Consider the following 19,630-nt stretch of genomic DNA (forward strand, 5'->3'; position numbering starts at 1 on the left):
GAGGAGCATGGAGCATCGAATGAATTACTTATTCTTATTATTAGGTTTTATCTGTTATATTTCCAAGGTGGATTAAGTTATTTAAGTTATTTGTAATAATATTTTATTGTTAGTTTTAATTTAATTTAACTTTATTTAATTTATGTACAATTTACATTTAACTAAAAAAAACTAAAATTAAAGCAACTGAAGAAAAATTAAAACAAAAGAAATATAAATTTTGATGTAACTTTAAAAAAACTAAAATTAAAGAAACTAAAAAAAAATTAAAACTAAAAAAATATGAATTTTGATGTAACTTTAAAAAAAACTAAAATTAAAGCAACTGGAAAAAATTAAAAATAGAGAAATATAAATTTAATATAAATTTTGATGTAATTTAAAAAAAAAACTCTCGTTACATTAGTATTTTTTAAAAATAAAAAGATATTGGGCACCTACCCCCAAACCCCCCGAACCCTAGAGTTCGAGACTCCCTCAAATCCTCGAATCTCTGGGTTCGAGAGTTGGGATGCCCTGAACCCCAAGATTCAAGGGATTCAAGGGATTCAAGGGTTCCCGAATCCCAAGATTTAGGGCATCCCCCAAGCCCCGAACTGTAGGGATCAAGGGATTCTGGACATCCCCAAATCTTGGGGTTCGAGGAAGTCCCAAACTCGGGGGTTCAAGAGGTTTGGGGGCATCCCAAGTCCCGAATACTTCTATGCAAGACATCACATTTATAAAAATATCACACATTCTATACACAATAACAACTATAATTTTATAAAAGAAAACTTGATAAAAAAAATTAAATTATTTAAATAAATAACATTGCCACATAGTTTTTTCATCATTCACTTAAATCAATAACATCACATTCACATTTTTGTCATTCTAATGAATATGGGACTAATTAATCACCAAACTAAATAATCATTTATTTCAAAGTTGAATTCTTATTCTCAGAATGCCAACAATGGGCAAAAGCAATCTACACAATTCATAGCAAGTCCTTCAACTTGTACTGATTCTCAGATGAAGGCCAACCCAGTCACAATTGATGCCAATAGTGCCAGCAAGCTGCTGGTTAATACAAACTCAAGAACAAAAACACACAAGTGATGTTGCACATTTTTGTATATTAGTTCTGATGATGAAAAACATCTATTAACTTAATCCCTAAGTCATGAGTCAATGTTGTGGTTTTCAACATATATCAATTTCAATATCAAGTATTACTTTGCGAAAATGAAAACCAAATGAATTCCAAGTATCGAAGTTTGCAAAATCTTATTTTTTTCTAAGTCTGAAAGATTAGCACCTTATAAGGAGACCTATAAGAAAATGTTTTCTTTTTAGAAAACTATCTTCCGATATTTCAATAGCTAATATCCATTGGTGTTAAAATGATTTTTAACGAATTTTTCAAAAAATAGAAAGTATATATTTTGGAGGTAGTAAAATTGCAAAATCCTAAGTTTATACTAAAACCAAAATTTTACTTTCTTATTGTTATGGATTTTAATTTTTTGAATATTTTTATTGAATCCAAATAGGGGGTACTTACTTATTTACATTTATATATTAAAGTAAATGGATATTTATGTATTAAAATAAATGAAAAGTAAAATATAAATAAAAGAAAATGTGGACATTTACTTAAACTAAAGAAATGTAAATATGTTGTAATGTATACATGCTATGGATTGTATTGTCCAACAAATCCTTTTGAAACTCTAACATGTTTCTGTGCATGTTTCGAAACCCATTTGAAAAGGTTTTCATGTTTTCTAAAGTGTATATTATTTCGAAACATCTATGTAATGCATTTGTTTTAGGTTTTGGACTATGTTTCGAAACCTATATGTCATGTTTCAAAACCTCTGACAGTAGATCATTCAAAATCGAGATGCATGTGTGCTGCACTTTTATTTTTATCAAAATGCTTTTCATTCATTTGATTAATGCAATCTCCATGCTATGAGATTCAAATTTGAATTTGAATGTGAGTGCTTTTAATTAATAATAATGGGCATAAGACCTTGTCTCCCACTCATTGTTGTCTCTGAGTGCAAGTCCAACTAGAAAGGCTGTATGTTTCGAACAGGAGAAGTATGTTTCTAAACCTAAGTATAAAATTGTGATGTTTCGAAACTAATATGCTATGTTTCGAAACCTACTTTTCTGTCTTATCTCTAACGACTATAAATGGCTAGATTTCTATCTCTTGATATAAATAACAGGTGTTTGAAGATAAGAACAAATAACAATAAGTGAGCACACACTAGAGACACACACACAAGCACAAGTGGTTATCTAAATCCTTTTGACAAGCTTTCAAAAAATATCCGTACATACAATCCTTGATGTGCATTGTGGTGTAAAAAGGAGAAGCAAGCTTAAATCAGAAGTATCATCTTTTTAGCTCTCCCAACCTCAAACCAAGAGGTTTGTACAGCCATTTGGTAAGACATTTTATTGATATACATTCTATTGGGTTGTAAAGATAAGTTTCATTTATCTTATTAATGTTGTAAGGTTTAAGTTTAGCCTAAAACTCATTGTGGTGTAAAGGTTTGAGTTGAGTCTAAAACTCATAGTGTCAAAGGTTCGAGTTTAGCCTAAAACTCATTGTGTCAAAGGTTTGAGTTTAGCCTAAAACTCACTTGGTGTAAAGTTTGAGTTGAGCCCGTAAAAACTCATTGTACAAGGTTTTTGGGTGAACCGTGGTAAAACCCTTGTTGTGGTTGATCACTAGTAAAAGTGATTGGGATTGAAAAATCCTTCAAGTGGGTAAACTTGAAAGTAGTGGATTAGGTAGGGTGCCAAACCACTATATATCTTGTGTGCAATTGTTCTTTCGCTTTTGCTTATCATTATTGCCTATTGCCCATGCTTTTAAAAGAATTATTTTCAAAGACTAAAACAAAATTTCCTTGAGCATAAGTTTTTACATATTCATAAGTATCTATCTTTAATTCCAAACTCCTTTGGTATACTCTTACTTATGTAAATCATCTTTACCAAAGATCATTATTTTGAAATACAAGCCAAAAGATTTTGAATCAAGCAAAATAAAAAAGTATATTTCGAAACATACAATCTATATTTCGAAACTAGCAAATAGTGATGTATATTTCGAAACATATATAGTAAGTTTCGAAACTTACTTAACAAAAAGTCTTATTTCAAAACATAACCCCTATATTTCGAAACATAGTATTCTGTCATCAACTATTGTTTTAATTATCAAAAAATTTATACGAATCCCAATTCACCCCCTCTCTTGGGATATATTTGCCATCATTAGGACCAACAATAATTAGGAGAGAAGGAAACTATTCAAATGTTGCCATCCTACAAAGAGCCTGCCTTGATAACTATGGGTAAACCTCCATGCTTGGCATGTGGCAATAAACTGTTACATCAATGTAACAAGTCTGACTTGACTTATTAAGGCTCGTCCTCCTCAAATTCATCTAGGGTTGGCTTAATCATTGCCTGGCTCAAGTGGAGGGCTCCACTAGAGAGAACCTCCACTTGAGACAACACTCCTACCTTGGGACAAATAGCTTGAGCATTGCACAATTTGAAGTAGCCCCGAATCTTTAGATTCAAGGACTCACGCACTCCCTGTATCCAAGGATTTGGGAACTACTTGAGTCCCCCGAATCAAAGGATTCAGGAGATCTTCGAGTTCTCAAATCTTTTGGTTCGAAGACTCAAAGAGTTCCTGAATCATTGGATTCAAGACATATTAACTTCCCTGAATTCAAGGATTCAAAACACGACGATTCCCTCAAACCTGAAGATTGAGGGATCCTTGAGCTCCCGAATCCTTCAGTTTGGGGCCCATCAACTCCCCTGAATCTTCGGTTAGGGGACTCAAAAGTGTCCCGACACTCAACTTGCCTCACTGATTAATTTAGTGTGATTAGATAAAAAAAAAAATTAGAGATACAAAAAATTTTCAAATACCTTAGAGACTTCATCTTCAATTGATTTGTGTTGTTTCTCGCCAGATCAGGAATACTTGTTATCTCTTTTATGTAAATATTTGCGTATAATAATCTTCCATGCCTGATAGTACTGGTAATTGTCTATGGCGAGGAGAATTGGGTTGAGTAATGTTCGATGTTGAATAATAGTGGTTGCACAATGCTTGGTGTTGAATAATAGTGGCTACGCGATGTTCAGTTGTGGGTGAGTAAAGTAGCTCTGGCGATGATGGGTAAGAAAGTGGGTGCACGCGCTTAAGAAGTAATGGTGGATAGTTGAGCATCAAAAATTTAAATGAACAGCAAATATGAGTTTTCATCTCAGGGTATTTTAGGAATATTAAAAGTGGGTTATGGAGAGCAAAAAGTATGGTTGCAAATAGAACGAAAATTCAATTCGCAACCATGTTTTTTGCTCTTCACAATCACTTTCTAATATACCTAAAATAGCCTCGAACAAAAATTCAATTTTACCCTTCATTTTCTTCAATGCTCAACCACCCACATTACATAATCACCTACCATTGTACTTTATTCTTACCGGCCAAACTCTGTAATTCATTTTGTATTATTTTATGTTCGCCATCGCAAAACTATTTTCTCCTCACCATAGTAGAGAGGTCACTCATTCCTATTGTTTCATGCCCATCATTACTCAATTATTTTCTCTTAGCCAGTCGAAGTTAGCCATGGATTACTACAGTCAAATGTTAACAACGACGTGGACAGAGTTTGACAAGAAAGATAACAACTACTTAAAAAAATAACCCCACAAATCATTCGAAGGACAAGTAAGTAAACGAGTTTTGAGTGTTATAATAATATTTGTATGTATGTATTAGTGTCTGTTGTACGAGGTCGGGAAGTTGGATTCGGGAAATAGGTCTTTCCTAAACTTTAGGATTCGGGAAACATGGTGTTTTTCAAATCCCAAGATTCAGGGAAAGCCATGTTTCTTGAACCCTATGGTTTAGGGAAGTTGGGCTTCCTCGAATCTTAGGGTTCGTGAAATCCATGTTCACAAGCTGCTTGGTTCCATTCTTTATGGAAACAGTTTGATTTCAGAATTGCTCTGTAGCTGTTATCAGAAGAGTGTAAGAAAAATTCACTAGTTGAAACCAAAGTGTTCCTATATTCTTCTTAAAATCAATAGAAAAGGTCAAAGAAGCATATTCTTATATTGTTCATTTCATAAAACATATATATATATATATATATTTGTAAATTGCAGTGCACATGCCTTGCAGTTTTGTAATGAATTGCATTGGTATGCTATGCTGCATGTACAGCCCATACTTTGATTCGGGATTTAAAGAAGAATAAGGATGAAGGAAGGTTGAGTGTAACATCCCGAAATTTGAAAATAAATAATAATTATTAAAATCGGTGTTTGAGGACATTGTTGAATATATATAAATTTAATGAAAAATATTTATTTATGTGGTTTTGAGGAAATAGGAAATCTGGATAATTAATTATTCTATTTGGGAATATTTATGAAAATAGTGGAATAAATTAATTTATTGGATTTCTGAAATTTTGGGTATAAGTGGGATTCCTAGAAGTTTCGGGGTGTTTGTGTAATTAAATATGGGGTGCAAGTGAGGTTTTCAGAAGTTCAGGGGTGTTGGTACAAAATCCGGAAAGTGGTTGGAAGTCACCTTAAAATTAAATTGAGGCATATTATGGTTGAAGGTGAGCACGGGCACGAGCAGTCGCATGCGAGGGCAGTGTGCGGCTGGACGCGGGATCGAATCTGCGTGGGTGCGCGTGAGGCTGGGGGATTTTTCCATTTTATTCAGCCATGGGGGTGGGGCCGAAACAGTGTCGTTTCGGCCCTAATGCGGTGCTGGCGTGCGCAGTTGCTGGCTGCACCCCAGCCCTACTTTTTGCCAAATTAAAGGCCAAATTCGGCCTTCTTCGAGCCAACGAGTAGAGGAAGGAATGGAAAGAAATTAAAGAAAAGAAGATGGCATGCAGATGTGAAGAAAATTGGGAATTTGGGGAAAACCTCTAGATTAAATTCAGTTTAATTACGGTTTAAATAGCCAAGTAAGTAGAGAATTATGTATTAATCATTTTGTATGGTTGGAATTTAATTTTGGGTCCAATTTTATTAATTTTGGGAGTTTATGCAAATTTGCAACGTGTATTAATTTGGTGGCGTTCAAGCATAAAAACGCTGTAAATAGCTAAATAGAGGCAAACTTCTTCTACTCTTGCGATCTCTTTTCATTTTGTGAACCCCTCGTCTTCCCTCAATTCGTTTCGGTTTCGCGTATTAATTATACGAAATGAGGATTTTATTAGTATGATTTAATTTAAATTAAATATGAGACTCATTGGAGTTTTATTTGTGGTGTGCCTACGTGGGTAAAAACTATTAGAAGCGGTATATGTTTAGGAATTTTATACAATTAAATTATTTATATTACACGGTTAGATTTACTTAATGTATGATTTTATTAATTGCTAGGAAACGTTTTACTTCGCAGCGGGAGTGCAAGAAAGGTAAGAAATAGTCGTGTAAAGGCAAGCTCCTAACCCTCTCCTCATGTTCTTTAATTCCCGTGAGAGACTCCGTGGTTTCTCGTATTTTATCCCCTTCCTTATGTTAATTTGGCGCCTAGCATTACTTATTGGGTTGTTATTTACTGAGTTTAATTTAAATTAAATCCGGGACTTTTAGAATTTTATTTGTTGTAAACTTATAGGGGTTTGTACCGCCCCTACTCCTTTCGGAATGATGCCGGACCCAGCTTGGGGACTAGGTTCTTAGAGGTACGAGTTTATTTATGGATTTCTCGGGTTTATTTATGGTTCGGCTAGGGCTATCGAGTAGTGGGGTAGTGGTCGGCTGTTTGGTGACATTGGAGTAGACTATCGTACGGCCCTGATGTGGACTATCAAGCAGACACTCCTAATCACTAACTGTTGACTGGTGCCGGACACTGCTGATTAGCTCTGTCAGTATATGATTTATTGCATGATTTGATATGTTGTATTACCATTCATGGTTTGATATGCACATGGATACGAGATGCATGTTAGGGTATTCATTTACTGAGTATGCTTGGACATGGACATTCTAGCATGGTTAGATTGCATTTGACACAAGCACATGCATTGCGTGTGGTTTACTATATGGGCGGAGCATGGCCTGATGCCTGGATGTATGGGCATCAGTGTATCACGTTGATGCTCACTACGTCATTGCATTTTATGTGCATTGCATGGTTACTGGTTGTACTCAAGTCTCGGACGGGGGGACCGTTCCGAGGGAACCTATGGCTCGATTATTCTATAGCTCGGGTGTTGCGGGTGTCGGGAGGACCAACACAAGCATTTGGGAGATGGGAGCACCGACCCGGGACAACGCGCACAGGTTTGTTGGAGATATATGTTGCCTTTTAGGGTAGCGATAGGTTGGTATGGGACTTGGGTGCCATGTGTCTTGTGTGGGCCCCAAGGACCGATATGTGCTTTATTTATGCTTTTATACTGTGTTATGCATCTCATGGCTTGTGTGTACTTGGGGGTTGGCGTTCAGGGGAGATTTTATTGGATATGTTCAGCCTTCAGCCTTTCTTTCTTTATATTTACTGAGTCTCTCGACTCACTTTGCTTTCCATCATTCCAGGTAGTGGCAGCGTGGGTTAAGGGCGAGGGATTCAGCTTTTAGCGATAGTGTCGGTATGGTGTAAAGGCAGTCCCATCAGTCTCCGTCAACTTTGATGGTTGAGTAGGATTTATTTTATTTTTTTCTGTGCCAAGTCATTTATCATGTCTTGTGTATGTCGGCATAGGAGTCTGTATTCATTTATTTATCTTGTGACTGTTGTGCTAGCGGGGTACCCGTAGTGCATGCATGTATAGAGCGTAGCTTCCGCTGTTTTCATTCTTGTGTATGCATGCCAGGGTAGTTTATGTTCTGTGTTTCATTCTTTTTCCCTTCCGTAAGCGCTCCCGTTTTGGTAGTCCGAGTGGTTGGGATATCCGGGCGGGGGTGCTTACATTAAGGGTCAAGCTACAATCAATTGGATGGTTGATTGTATAGAGGGTTCATATGAAGGGTTGTTTCCTGAACCCCAGGGTTCAAGAAACATGGTATTTCCAGAACCTTAGGATTCGAGAAACATGGTGTTTCCTGAATCCTAGGATTCAGGGAAAGCCATGTTTCCCGAATGATTTATGCATGAAAGGTTTATAATAGCATAATGGCATGATTTCATGTGCATTGCACATGCGTATGAATTATATGTAATCTTAATGATGGAGCCATGGTTATGGCAACAGGTTGTACATATGATGAATACAGTGTAGTGGGTGAGCTGGACTCTCCTTGCGGTATGGGTTCATTCCCAAGTGCAAGGTATGACCGTTATAGGTTTGGGAGACGTGTTGAAGGTCAAAGGTGATCCTTCAGTTACTCATCGCATTACAAAATTTGGAAGTTCCAATATTTCTTGTATTTATTTTATCGCAAGCTATTGCATTTAGATGAGGCCGCGTTGTAACCTACAAACCTCACATTAAAGCCCGTTGTAAAATCGAAAAATCCAAATTCATTACCTAGAAGAAAACTCCGGTGAGACGAGGAAACTCTGACAACAACAGATGACAAAGTAGAGAGGTCTATGACGAGTGCACAAGGTTTGTGGTTGTGCGCTAGGTATGGAATATGTGGGAGAGGGTAATTTGGGAATATAAGTAGCTGTGAAGATTAATAAAAGTGATTGTGAAAAATAATTATAAAATTTTTCTTATTTATAACTACGAAGAGTAAAAATTGACTGCGAATAGAATTTCCCTTAATCATTCAAGGACTGGTCGAATGATTAAAAAGTAAAATATTCTAAAATAAAAATTTATTTAGTAAGTTTGATAATTATATATTGTTAGAGTAATTTATTAAGTTGTTGAAGTTATAATTTGATGAGAAAATAAGAATTTTTTTGGTTAAGTGATAATGATCAAAAGAGTGTATTAGACTTAATAAATGATTATAAAAATAATTGACTAATATATAAAAATCAATCAAGTAAGTCAAATTTCTTAATCAAGTACAAATTTTTGTTACTCAAGTAACAAAGTAGTATCTTATATTAGGTTAGAAAGTTGGTTCTCTTAATCAAGTAAAAGACCTCGTGTAATCAAATAACTCTGTGATCTAATTCTTGTATTCGAGTAAAATCCTTTTATAATCAAGTAATTCTCTTGTTAAGAAAAGTTTTAAATCTAATTCAAAGTAGGCATAATATATTGATCGACTATATCTTGTTTGCAATTGAGTAGACATAAGTTATATAATAGATAATCGATTACAAATCTTTCTTAGTGTATTCGAGTAAAAATCAAATATACTTGACTAAATAGGTCTTTGTATTCGAGTAGATAATACAAATTTCTACTAATAAAAAATTAATTGGCTATTTAGTTTTTGAAATCGAGTATATATCCTCCAGAAATTTATCAAGTTTCTAAATCATTTTTGTAATCGAGTACTCAATATGTTAATCGAGTAATGATTCATGTGTACTCAAAAATTTATCTTTTTAATCGAGTAAATATCTATTAGAAATATGCCAAGTCCTTCGACTATTAATTTAATCAAGTACTAAAATTGTTAATCGAGTAAAGTTCTTAGTGTACTTGAGTAAACATAACTTTATAATCAAGTATGTATTGAATTCTTTTGTGTCAAAAATTTAATCAAGTGAAAGACAGCTTGTAATCGAGTAAGTCATAAAAATAGTCGACTACAAAACATTTGTACTTGAGTAAAGATTAAATTTAGTCAATTAAACCCCACTTTGTACTCGAGTAATACTTAGCAGAATTTGAAAAATGTAATAGTAATAGAGTATTAAATGCGATCTATCTTAAATTTTCAGAACATTAAATGCTTTTCAGACAAATTGTACATGAATTTTGATGTTTCTAACTAAATTTTAAGATGTTATATAGATAAAAAGTGAATTAAAACACAAAGCACATTCTCTTACCTTGATGGACAACTCAACAAAAGCATTAAGTGATAGAACACTATATAAAGAGTTGAAGTCTAAAGAACTAATGAATGTTGAGAACTTGAAAAAGTCATATTCTCTCGAGATTTCAAAGTTTCAAAGAAGTGCTTTACTTCTTGCTTCCTTGAAAAGGAATAATGTTGTTGTCAAACTACAACAATTAAATTTATTTATCTTGAGATTAGCCAAAACAAAGTCTTTCACAGAAGCTGAGGGTCTGAGATGTCACATGCGAGGTCAATCGGGTCTAGACTGGATCCACAGTACTAGAAGATAGAGGCTTCAAGAGCCCGGATAGGGTCCTCGAGGCTTTCGAGGTCGCTAGTATAGAAAGGTCTTTAGGGATAAGAGATTAAGAGTGTCCCAAAGGGTCTCCGGGGAAGGCTTGGAATGAGTCTTCGAAGATTAGAGGCTTAGCTGAATCTATAACCACAAAGGATGTTAGAAATGCATGTAAGAGACTCCCCTACGTGGCCCTCCAATGTCTAAGTCAGACAAAAGTCCGAGATATATGTGCAAAAGTATGTAGATGTATGGTCAATGTATGTCTTAGAGTGTATTCTAGTGTCCCAAAGAGTAGGGCAAAGGTCTTCAGGATGAGTATTAGAGAAAGAAAGATTAGGGTCTGAATGATCTCAAAAAAAAGTCTGTTTGCCTTGGAAGAGGCACCTATTTATAAACACTAAGTGGGGCTCGAGGTTGATAAGAATGTAAAATGTCATATTTTACTCCCTTAATGTTTAGTCTTTTATATTTATTTGGTACCTAAATGTACTCATTATTCTTATATTTTGATTTAGGAAGCAAAAAGAGGCATTAAATGAAAAATGGAGCTAATTAGGTGATTCTGGACAGTTTCAACATCGCTTCGTAATTTGGGAATAACTCTTTCATCTGAGCTCTGATTGAGATGATTCAAGATGTAATGGTACGAAAAGAAAAAGGTCTACAACTTTCATGTTTTTAGGTTTAAGAGATACTGGTTGAATTAAGGTTAAAATCAGGCTTTAAGTTGTTGCTCCTGCTCTATTGACGTTATGGAATGTCCCTTAGCCTGTAAGCGGATTTGAAGCGATTTATTTTCTAAAGTTCTCAAATTTGGAAAGACAGAAAAATTGGAGTTGAAGTGATGAAGAAATTGCAATTAGCATTGGAATTGAAAGGCCCCACATATAGTATTATATTCAAATTAAAATAAGAGGAATTAAGGCCTAGCCTATAGAGAAGCTAGGACCATGCGCATGCTATATATATATATATATATATATTAAATATGAAGCAAATGGGGAAGGTAGCCATGCGTGAGAACTTGGAAGTCCAAATTGCAATTAGAGATGTCATGGAGAAATTGGGGACCCACTTATATATTATATTATAAAGTGGAAAGGCTAATTAGAAGCAACAAATTGAAGGCCAGGAAGCTATCGCATGACATTTGACTTGGAATTGAAGTGGGCCCATGGAAAGACTTGAGATAGGCTAGGGTGTTGCATATGTAATATTTTAAGGGGGCTTTTCAAGGGAGGAATGAAGAAGAATGAAGTAGCAGGCAGAAAAAGGAAAGGAACGATGCACAGGAAGGCCGCAAGTGGTGGACTTCTCTCCCATTTTCTCTAATTTTCTTTGAGTTTTCACCATGGCCCTGCATGGCTAATTTTTTATACTTGGTTTAAGGAAACGGAAGCCTCAAAAAAAAAAAAATTTGTGAGATCTAATTTATTTTTATTATTTAATTTATGCTTTGAGTATCGGATGTTTTTCTGTACCTATCTTCATAACTGTCTCATTTAATTATTATGAGGCCTACTAGTTTATTATTTGTTGCAATCTACTGCTAAGTTAGAGATCAAATCCATAATTGTTTAATCCTTCTAATTTGTGAAACAACTAAGATTTAAGATTTGCTGCATCAGAAATTATTAGATTTTAGGAAGAACACTCAACTAAATTAAATGCAATCGCTTGTGCTTGTGTTGTTTAGTTTCATCAGTCTTTCTAACTCTTAAGGCTGCTACTAGATTAAAACTTTAGTGCTTGTCTTGGGTTATTTAGTAGTTAGGGTTGATTAGATTGCTTGTTTTCTATTTACCTATGACTAAGCTGCAAAGATAAAAAAATAATTCTAATGGTGAATATTCATGTGAATTGATATATATATATATATATATATTTTAAGGGGGCTTTTTAGGAGTATAGGTTTTATTTTTTGTTGCCTATGACAGCACACCAAATTTTGGCGTCGTTATTGAGGAGTGATTCTAGTTGATTTTTGTGCTTATTGTGATCCTTATTTTGTTCTTGAAATTTTTTCAAAATAATAATAATAAAAATAAATAAATAAAATATAAAAAATCACCTTGATTGTTTGTGTTATAGCGTAGAATTCTTACTTATTTTCATCACTTTAGATTTTTCTTGATTTGTTTTTCATGGTTCATTAGAGTTTACTTGATTGTTCATGCTTGCAACTCGATTTTCTATTCAAAGTGATTTTCAGTACAATCCAAAAATAGAGAGAACGTTGTGCAGGTTAAGAAGAGAAGCTTGGAGAAATTCTGAAGAGATGGAAGTCATGGCTGGAAATCGAACTTTGAAAAAGCTTGCCTCCCTCGACTTGAATTAACAACCCTTATACATAACATTCCTTACTTTAGATGCTGTTACTACTTTTGAATTAAAATCTGGACTAATACATCTCTTACCCACTTTTCATGGCCTTGTAGGTAAAAATCCTCATAAGCATCTAAAGGAGCTTCATGTGGTATGTTCGAGTATGAAACCCATAGGGGTGATAGAAGAGCAAATTAAATTAAGAGCTTTTCTATTTTCTTGGAAGGATTCGGCTAAGGATTGGCTCTATTATCTACCCTCCATGAGTGTTACCACATGGAATGAGATGAAGAGATTGTTTTTGGAAAAATATTTTCCAGCTTTAAGGGCGACTAACATTCGAAAAGAAATTTGTAGTGTAAGGCAACACAATGGAGAGTCACTACACGAATATTGGGAATGTTTCAAGAAATTATGTGCAAGTTGCCCCCATCATCAAATCAGTGAGCAACTGCTTATCCAGTATTTCTATGAGGGCCTTCTAACTATTGATAGGAGCATGATTGATGTCGCTAGCGGAGGAGCTTTGGTGGATAAAACTCCCAATGCCGCGAGAAACTTGATTGCAAATATGGCGGTCAATTCTCAACAATTTGGCATTAGGCTTAACCCCCCATGAAAGCATGTTAATGAGGTAAATATCTCCTCCCTTGAATAACAAATTGTGAGTCTAACTTCACTTGTTCGTCAAATGGTTGTAGGTAATATCCAAACGACGAAGACTTGTGGAATTTGTTTGGTAATAGGGCATCCAACCGATATGTACCCAACTCCTCAAGAGGAGCCCATTGAGCAAGTAAATGCAATAAGTGGTTTTCCTGGACAATCGCAAAGGAAGTATGATCCCTATTTGAGCAAGTATAACCTGGGATGGAGGGATCACCCTAATCTTAGTTATTGGAATCCACAAGTAAATCATTTTGCTACTCAAAATTTCCCAAGTTTCCAGCAACATAAGCAGCCATATCCCCGTAGACAACAACCGGGCCAAACTTCTAATTTTGGTATGTCTTTAGAAGATATTATTAAATCTATTGCTACTAATACTTTACAATTTCAACAAGAGACGAGGGTCAGTATTCAAAGTTTGGACAATCAAATGGGCCAGATGGCAACCACAGTTAGTCGAATAGAGGCGCAGAGTTTGGCGAAATTTCCCTCTCAAACGGTGGTAAATTCAAGACAAAATGCAAGTGTAATCATTCTGAGAAATGGTAAGGAGGTTGAGATTCTAGTAAAGGCAACCCCTACATCGTCGAAGCAAGAAAATGAGAAAAACATCGTTACAGACAAGAACATTCCCAATGACAATGACGTACCTAAGTGTATGTTTTCGCCTCTTTCTGATTATAAACCAGTACCTCATTTTCCTCAAGTTTTAGTAGAATCTAGAAAGATGAGCAAAATAAATATTTGTATGAGACTTTTTGTAGATGCAAGGTAAATATTCCACTTTTAGATGCCATTAAACAAGTATCTCGTTATGCTAAATTCCTGAAAGAATTGTGTACAATTAAGAGGAAACAAAAACTTAAAGGATGCGAGAAGGTGAGAGTATGGGAGAATGTTTATGCAATTATTCAAAGAAAACTCCCCGCGAAATGAAAAGATCCAAGTATGTTTACTATCCCTTGTATGATAGGTAACACTAGCTTTGAGAAGGCCATGTTAGATTCAGGAGCTTCTATTAATGTCATGCCATATTCTATATATGTTTTTTTTTTAAACTTGTACCTTTGAATAAAACTGGTGTTGTGATTCAATTAGCTGATAGATCTAATGCCTATCCTAAAGTGGTAGTTGAGGATGTTTTAGTGCAAGTTTATGGTTTGGTTTTCCCTGTTGATTTCTATGTGCTTGATATGGAGAATGGTGATCAAACTACTCCTATTTTGTTAGAAAGACCATTCCTAAAGACATCTAAGACTAAGATAGATGTTCATAGTGGCACACTTACCATGGAATTTGATGGTGAAATTGTTAAGTTTAATATTTATGATGTCATGAAATATCCTTATGATGAGAATTTTGTTTATTATATTGATGTGATTGATTCTTTAGCACAAGAGGTCTTTGAACTTGATGTAAAAGATGGATTGGAAGTTGCCATTAGTAAGCATCTTGAGAAAAAAAAAATGAGGAGTTCACCTTGAGTATTGGCTTATAGGAAAATGTTGTAGTGTTGAATGATTTTCTGAAGTTACAGCAGTCAAGTAACGATTCTTATATTACGTTGGCAATTTCTAATGAGAGAACTTTACTTTCTATTTTGTAGGCCAATATTCTAGATTTGAAGCCTCTCCCTAATCACCTCAAGTATGTGTACCTTAGAGAAGAAGGAACGTTACTAGTGATCATTTCCAGTAAACTCAATGCACCGTAAGAAGAAAAACTTGTGCAGGTCCTTAAGGAGCATAAGACGTGTAACGACTTGTTAGGGGGTCTAGGCGTTTTCGAGTATTTTATTATGGGCTCAAAATTTTTGCTTTAATTAATTGAGAATTGAAAATATATTTTTTTAATGGAATAAAGTGTAAGTGGAAATAAGAATTTGGTAGCCCATCCAAATGGGATTAAAAAATGTGGGAAAAGTCCAAATGAATTGGGCTATTGAGATGTGTTTAGAATTTTAATTATATTATGAATGGGCTTAGATGATGAGAATTATTTGGGTCAATGAGTTGGGCCATGGAATGGCCCACGGCATGGGCTGAGCCCAATTGAGAAATGAGATTTAAAATTTTTAAGAGAAAATCATAATAAATTAAATTGACTAACAAATGTCGATTTTACCCTTGGTCTCCCTTTGTTCGTCGTTGGAAGAGAAGGGCAGTCAGGCCTTCCTACCAATTCATAGTTACAGACTACTGCATTTCCCTCTTCATGCTTCATTTGAATCGGTGACCTTTATCTATTGCGTGCTTGCCTTTCCCCTTCTACAACTTCTTCTTTCTATTTCTTCTTCTTTCCCTCCTGCCTTCTCATCTCATTTTCGTTTTGGCTGAGAGGAGCTTCAAGAGGAGTTTGTATAGCGAAATCATCAGGCAAGTTCTTCTTGCACTTTCCTTGTAATTATAGTGCAAGTTATCTTATACATTACTAGTTGATTCCTTCTCTCTACTGATGTTATTTCTGTATTCATTTTGGCTTACTGTGATGACTGTAAATATATATATATATCTATTTCTGCGTGTAACTTCTTCTTCCTCCTGTTATAGCATCATTTTCTTTTGAATTTCCTTGCTAAGCATCTCGTGGTTCTTTGATGTTTCGAATAGGGTTTGTTTTACCCCCAAACTTATTTCTGGAATGGCACTTCTTATTTTAGAAACAGGAGTTTTGTTCACTTTCATGAGGTAAGCGATGTTATATGTATATATAAGTAACTAATAATAAGGCCCATTCGAATAGGAGCTCTATCTTGCGCTGTATAAGTAAAGCTCCATTTAAATAGGATAGGAGCCATTCGAATTGGAGCTTCTTCTCCCTCCTGTTTCATTCGAATGAGAGCTTCCTCTCTCCTATTTTAGTTCGAACAACCCACATATATATATTTATACTTATGTCTCTTTGTGTAGTGGAGCCCATTCGAATGAGAGCTCTCTCTCTTGCTTCTGTGTAAATAAGGCCATTCGAATAGGCTAGGAACCTATTTGAATGGTGCTCTTTCTCTCCATCATTTTTCATGCAAATAGCCCTTTGATTCGAATAACCCTCTCCTAATTCAAATGGCCCTTATGCAGACCCTGTTTCATTCGAATAACATTCCTATATCATAATACCATGATTTGAATAACCCCTTGTATATAACCCTCTTATTTCGAATAGCCATTGTTTGATTCAAATAGCTCATATATATATATGCCAGCTATATCCAAAAAGAAAAAGAAAAAAAAATCCATTTAAGCAAACTTCAAGCTCAATTTCGACCTTTATTCATCCCGAATCTCTGAAAACTCAAAACACAAAAGTTGTATATCTTTTTCTTGGATTTCCATATAATCTTGAATCACCTAAATCGGAGCTCGGACGAGAGAGTAATTCCCAGAATACCAAATGCTATCAAAACTATATAGTCACATTCGAATGTATCACAATAGCAACAACTTCAAACCCAATTTCGACCTTGATGAACCCTGAATCTATTAAAACTAAAAACACTAAAATTTTATATATTTTTCTTGGATTTCCATAGAATCTTGAATCACCTCAATCGGAGCTCAAACGAGAGAGTTATGCCCAGATTACCAAATAATGTCAAACCTGCCCAGAATAGCCTATCCGGATAGATACACCCCAATTCGAATCACTCTCACCAAAATTCAAAGAAATGATTCAAATAAGCTACTATAGAATCCAAATGGCCTTTGAAAAAGTTGCAAATTCAACCAAGTTACTCCAATTAATTCGAATGCCTTTTGATCCATCTGAATAACACCCATATAAATACATATGCCCCTTGCGAATTTGACCATGCTTCATTCTTTTAGGTATATCTCCTTGTGATGATATCCGATTTAAGATCTGTTTAATGTGTTGGAAACTAGAATTCATATTATTCGATTTGATGTATTATTTGAATGATTTGGTTACTTTTTGAGCCTGTAACAACCCGATTAATTTCTGTTAAGAAATTCATAGCTTCTATTTTCGTGTAGTATTACCATATGGTGTTCTTTGGCCTATAACTTTTTGTTCCCATATCCGAATTGAGATCCGTTTGTTGAGATGTAATCTAGACATCCAAATATTCATTTTGATATATTACCCACATTATTTGGATTCATATTGAGTCCATAATGGACTCGTCAATCCTGGCCAAAAATCTAGAATTTTACTATTTTGAATTCCGCATTGTGGTAGTTTTTGTGGGATAACTTTTGGTGGATAATTCCAATTGTGAATCTGTTTGATGTTTCTGAAACTATAGTTCTTGAACTTAAATTTCAAAATTTGTTTTGGGGTAATTGATCAAATATCAAACCCGAATCAAATCTAAAATTTAAGGAATTGTTGATATGAAATTCTTTTTGGTTGCCATTCTTTCTTATGATTAAGATATGAGCATGAATGCAAGTGATTGTATACTGGAACCAGTTAAATGAATTCAAGGAAATTATAGGATGGAAAAAATAACATATTAAATCTACAATACTCCTCAAATGATGAATCAAGTTTTAACCTTAAATAACATCTCCCAAAATTATCTCTATGTTATAATTTACATCTTGAACGTGGTAAATGTTATGAAATAAGATATGTTGAATTATTTGATGATGGTAAAATACCTGGTATGGGTAAATGGTGTTGAAAGTATGAATATTGAGGAACAAAAATTTAAATGCATGTGGTTGGCAAATGCATACATGTACATGTTACATATATATATATATATATGTATATATATATCTTGCGCACCTATTATTTTACGTGGACGGAAAGGGTACCTTAGAGCACCTGGTGCGGGACGAGGTGGCCATAGCCTGACAGGTTAACTCCATATTTATTTGTGAGATTCTATTTACATGATGCACTTTTGCATATATTAATTGATGGCTTGAGAGCTTGTGAGATTTGATACTGATATTGAAATGATACGCTTTTGCATGTGTTGATTGATGGCTTATGAGCTTGCGAGATTTGATATTGACATTAAAATTTTATGCACATTTGCATAGTGGTACATGGTGGCATGATATATTTAAATTTGAATTGATAAATTCATAAATTATGAATCTTATACGTAACTGTGGAGTCCTCGATTACTCTTTTTGGTGTCACCATATTCTTGGATCCTATTAATTGGTTATTGTTCCTCAAACTTGTTGAGCCTTGTGGCTCACTTGATCTTCTTTGCCATTCCAGGTAAAGGAAAAGTTGTTATTGGGGGTGAGTTCAGTGGGACTAAGGCCCATGGGTAGTGGTGTACGGAGACACATCTTAGCTTGAAGGTCCTTAATAGCATTCTAGTGAGGCTGGAAATGAAATGATTTTATTTTATTAAGTCACACTAGAGCCTCTTATCAATTTTGTATAGCCTTCGAGCCTAGTCTAATGAGATATTGGAAATGTAACTGAATATTACTTAAGTTTCAGCTGCTAGTAATGAATGAATTGTTTGTTTTAAAATGGTCTTGTTCTATATCATCACTGTGATGACCTCCTTTTGAATATCCTATGCTAGCGGGAATATTCGAGAGTGGGCCCTTACAAGACGGCTATTGGTTAGACAATTGAGGAGTGAGCAAGACCTTCCCGTCAAATGCATGCATGGTTAATCCGTCTAAATGCATGCATCGTATTCTACTTGAGGAGTGAGCAAAACCTTCCCATCAACGGCAAAAAATATTGAATCTTCCCATGATGGATGTAGTGAAGAAAGAGATCCTCAAACTTCTCGAAGTTGCAGTGATTTATCCTATTTAGGATAGCAATTGGGTTAGCCCGGTTCAAATGGTTCCTAAAATGACTGGAATAACCGTTGTAAAAAATTAGAATGATGAGTTAGTTCCTACCCGTGTTCAAAATGGGTGGCAGGTTTGTATAGATTATAGAAAATTGAATGTTGTAACCCGCAAGAATCACTTTCCTTTACCTTTTATTGATTAAATGCTTGAAAGATTAGCTGGTCATTCTTACTATTATTTTCTTGATGGTTACTTAGGTTATTTCCATATTGCAATTACTTCGAAGGATCAAGAAAATACGACTTTTACATACCCATTCGGGACTTTTACATATCATTGCATGCCCTTTGGCCTTTGCACCGCCCTAGCCATTTCCCAAAGGTGTATGGTTAGCATATTTTTAGATTACATTGAGAATATCATAGAAGTCTTTATGGATGATTTTACAGTTTATGGAGACTCCTTTGATAATTGTTTGCTTAACCTTACACTTATTCTTCAAAGGTGCATAGAAACTAACCTTGTGTTAAATTTTGAAAAATGTCATTTTATGGTTGAACAAGTTATAGTTTTGGGTCATGTTGTTTCATCTAAGGGAATTGAG

The sequence above is a fragment of the Diospyros lotus genome, chromosome 3, assembly GCF_014633365.1.
Source record: "Diospyros lotus cultivar Yz01 chromosome 3, ASM1463336v1, whole genome shotgun sequence".
Lineage (NCBI taxonomy): Eukaryota > Viridiplantae > Streptophyta > Magnoliopsida > Ericales > Ebenaceae > Diospyros > Diospyros lotus.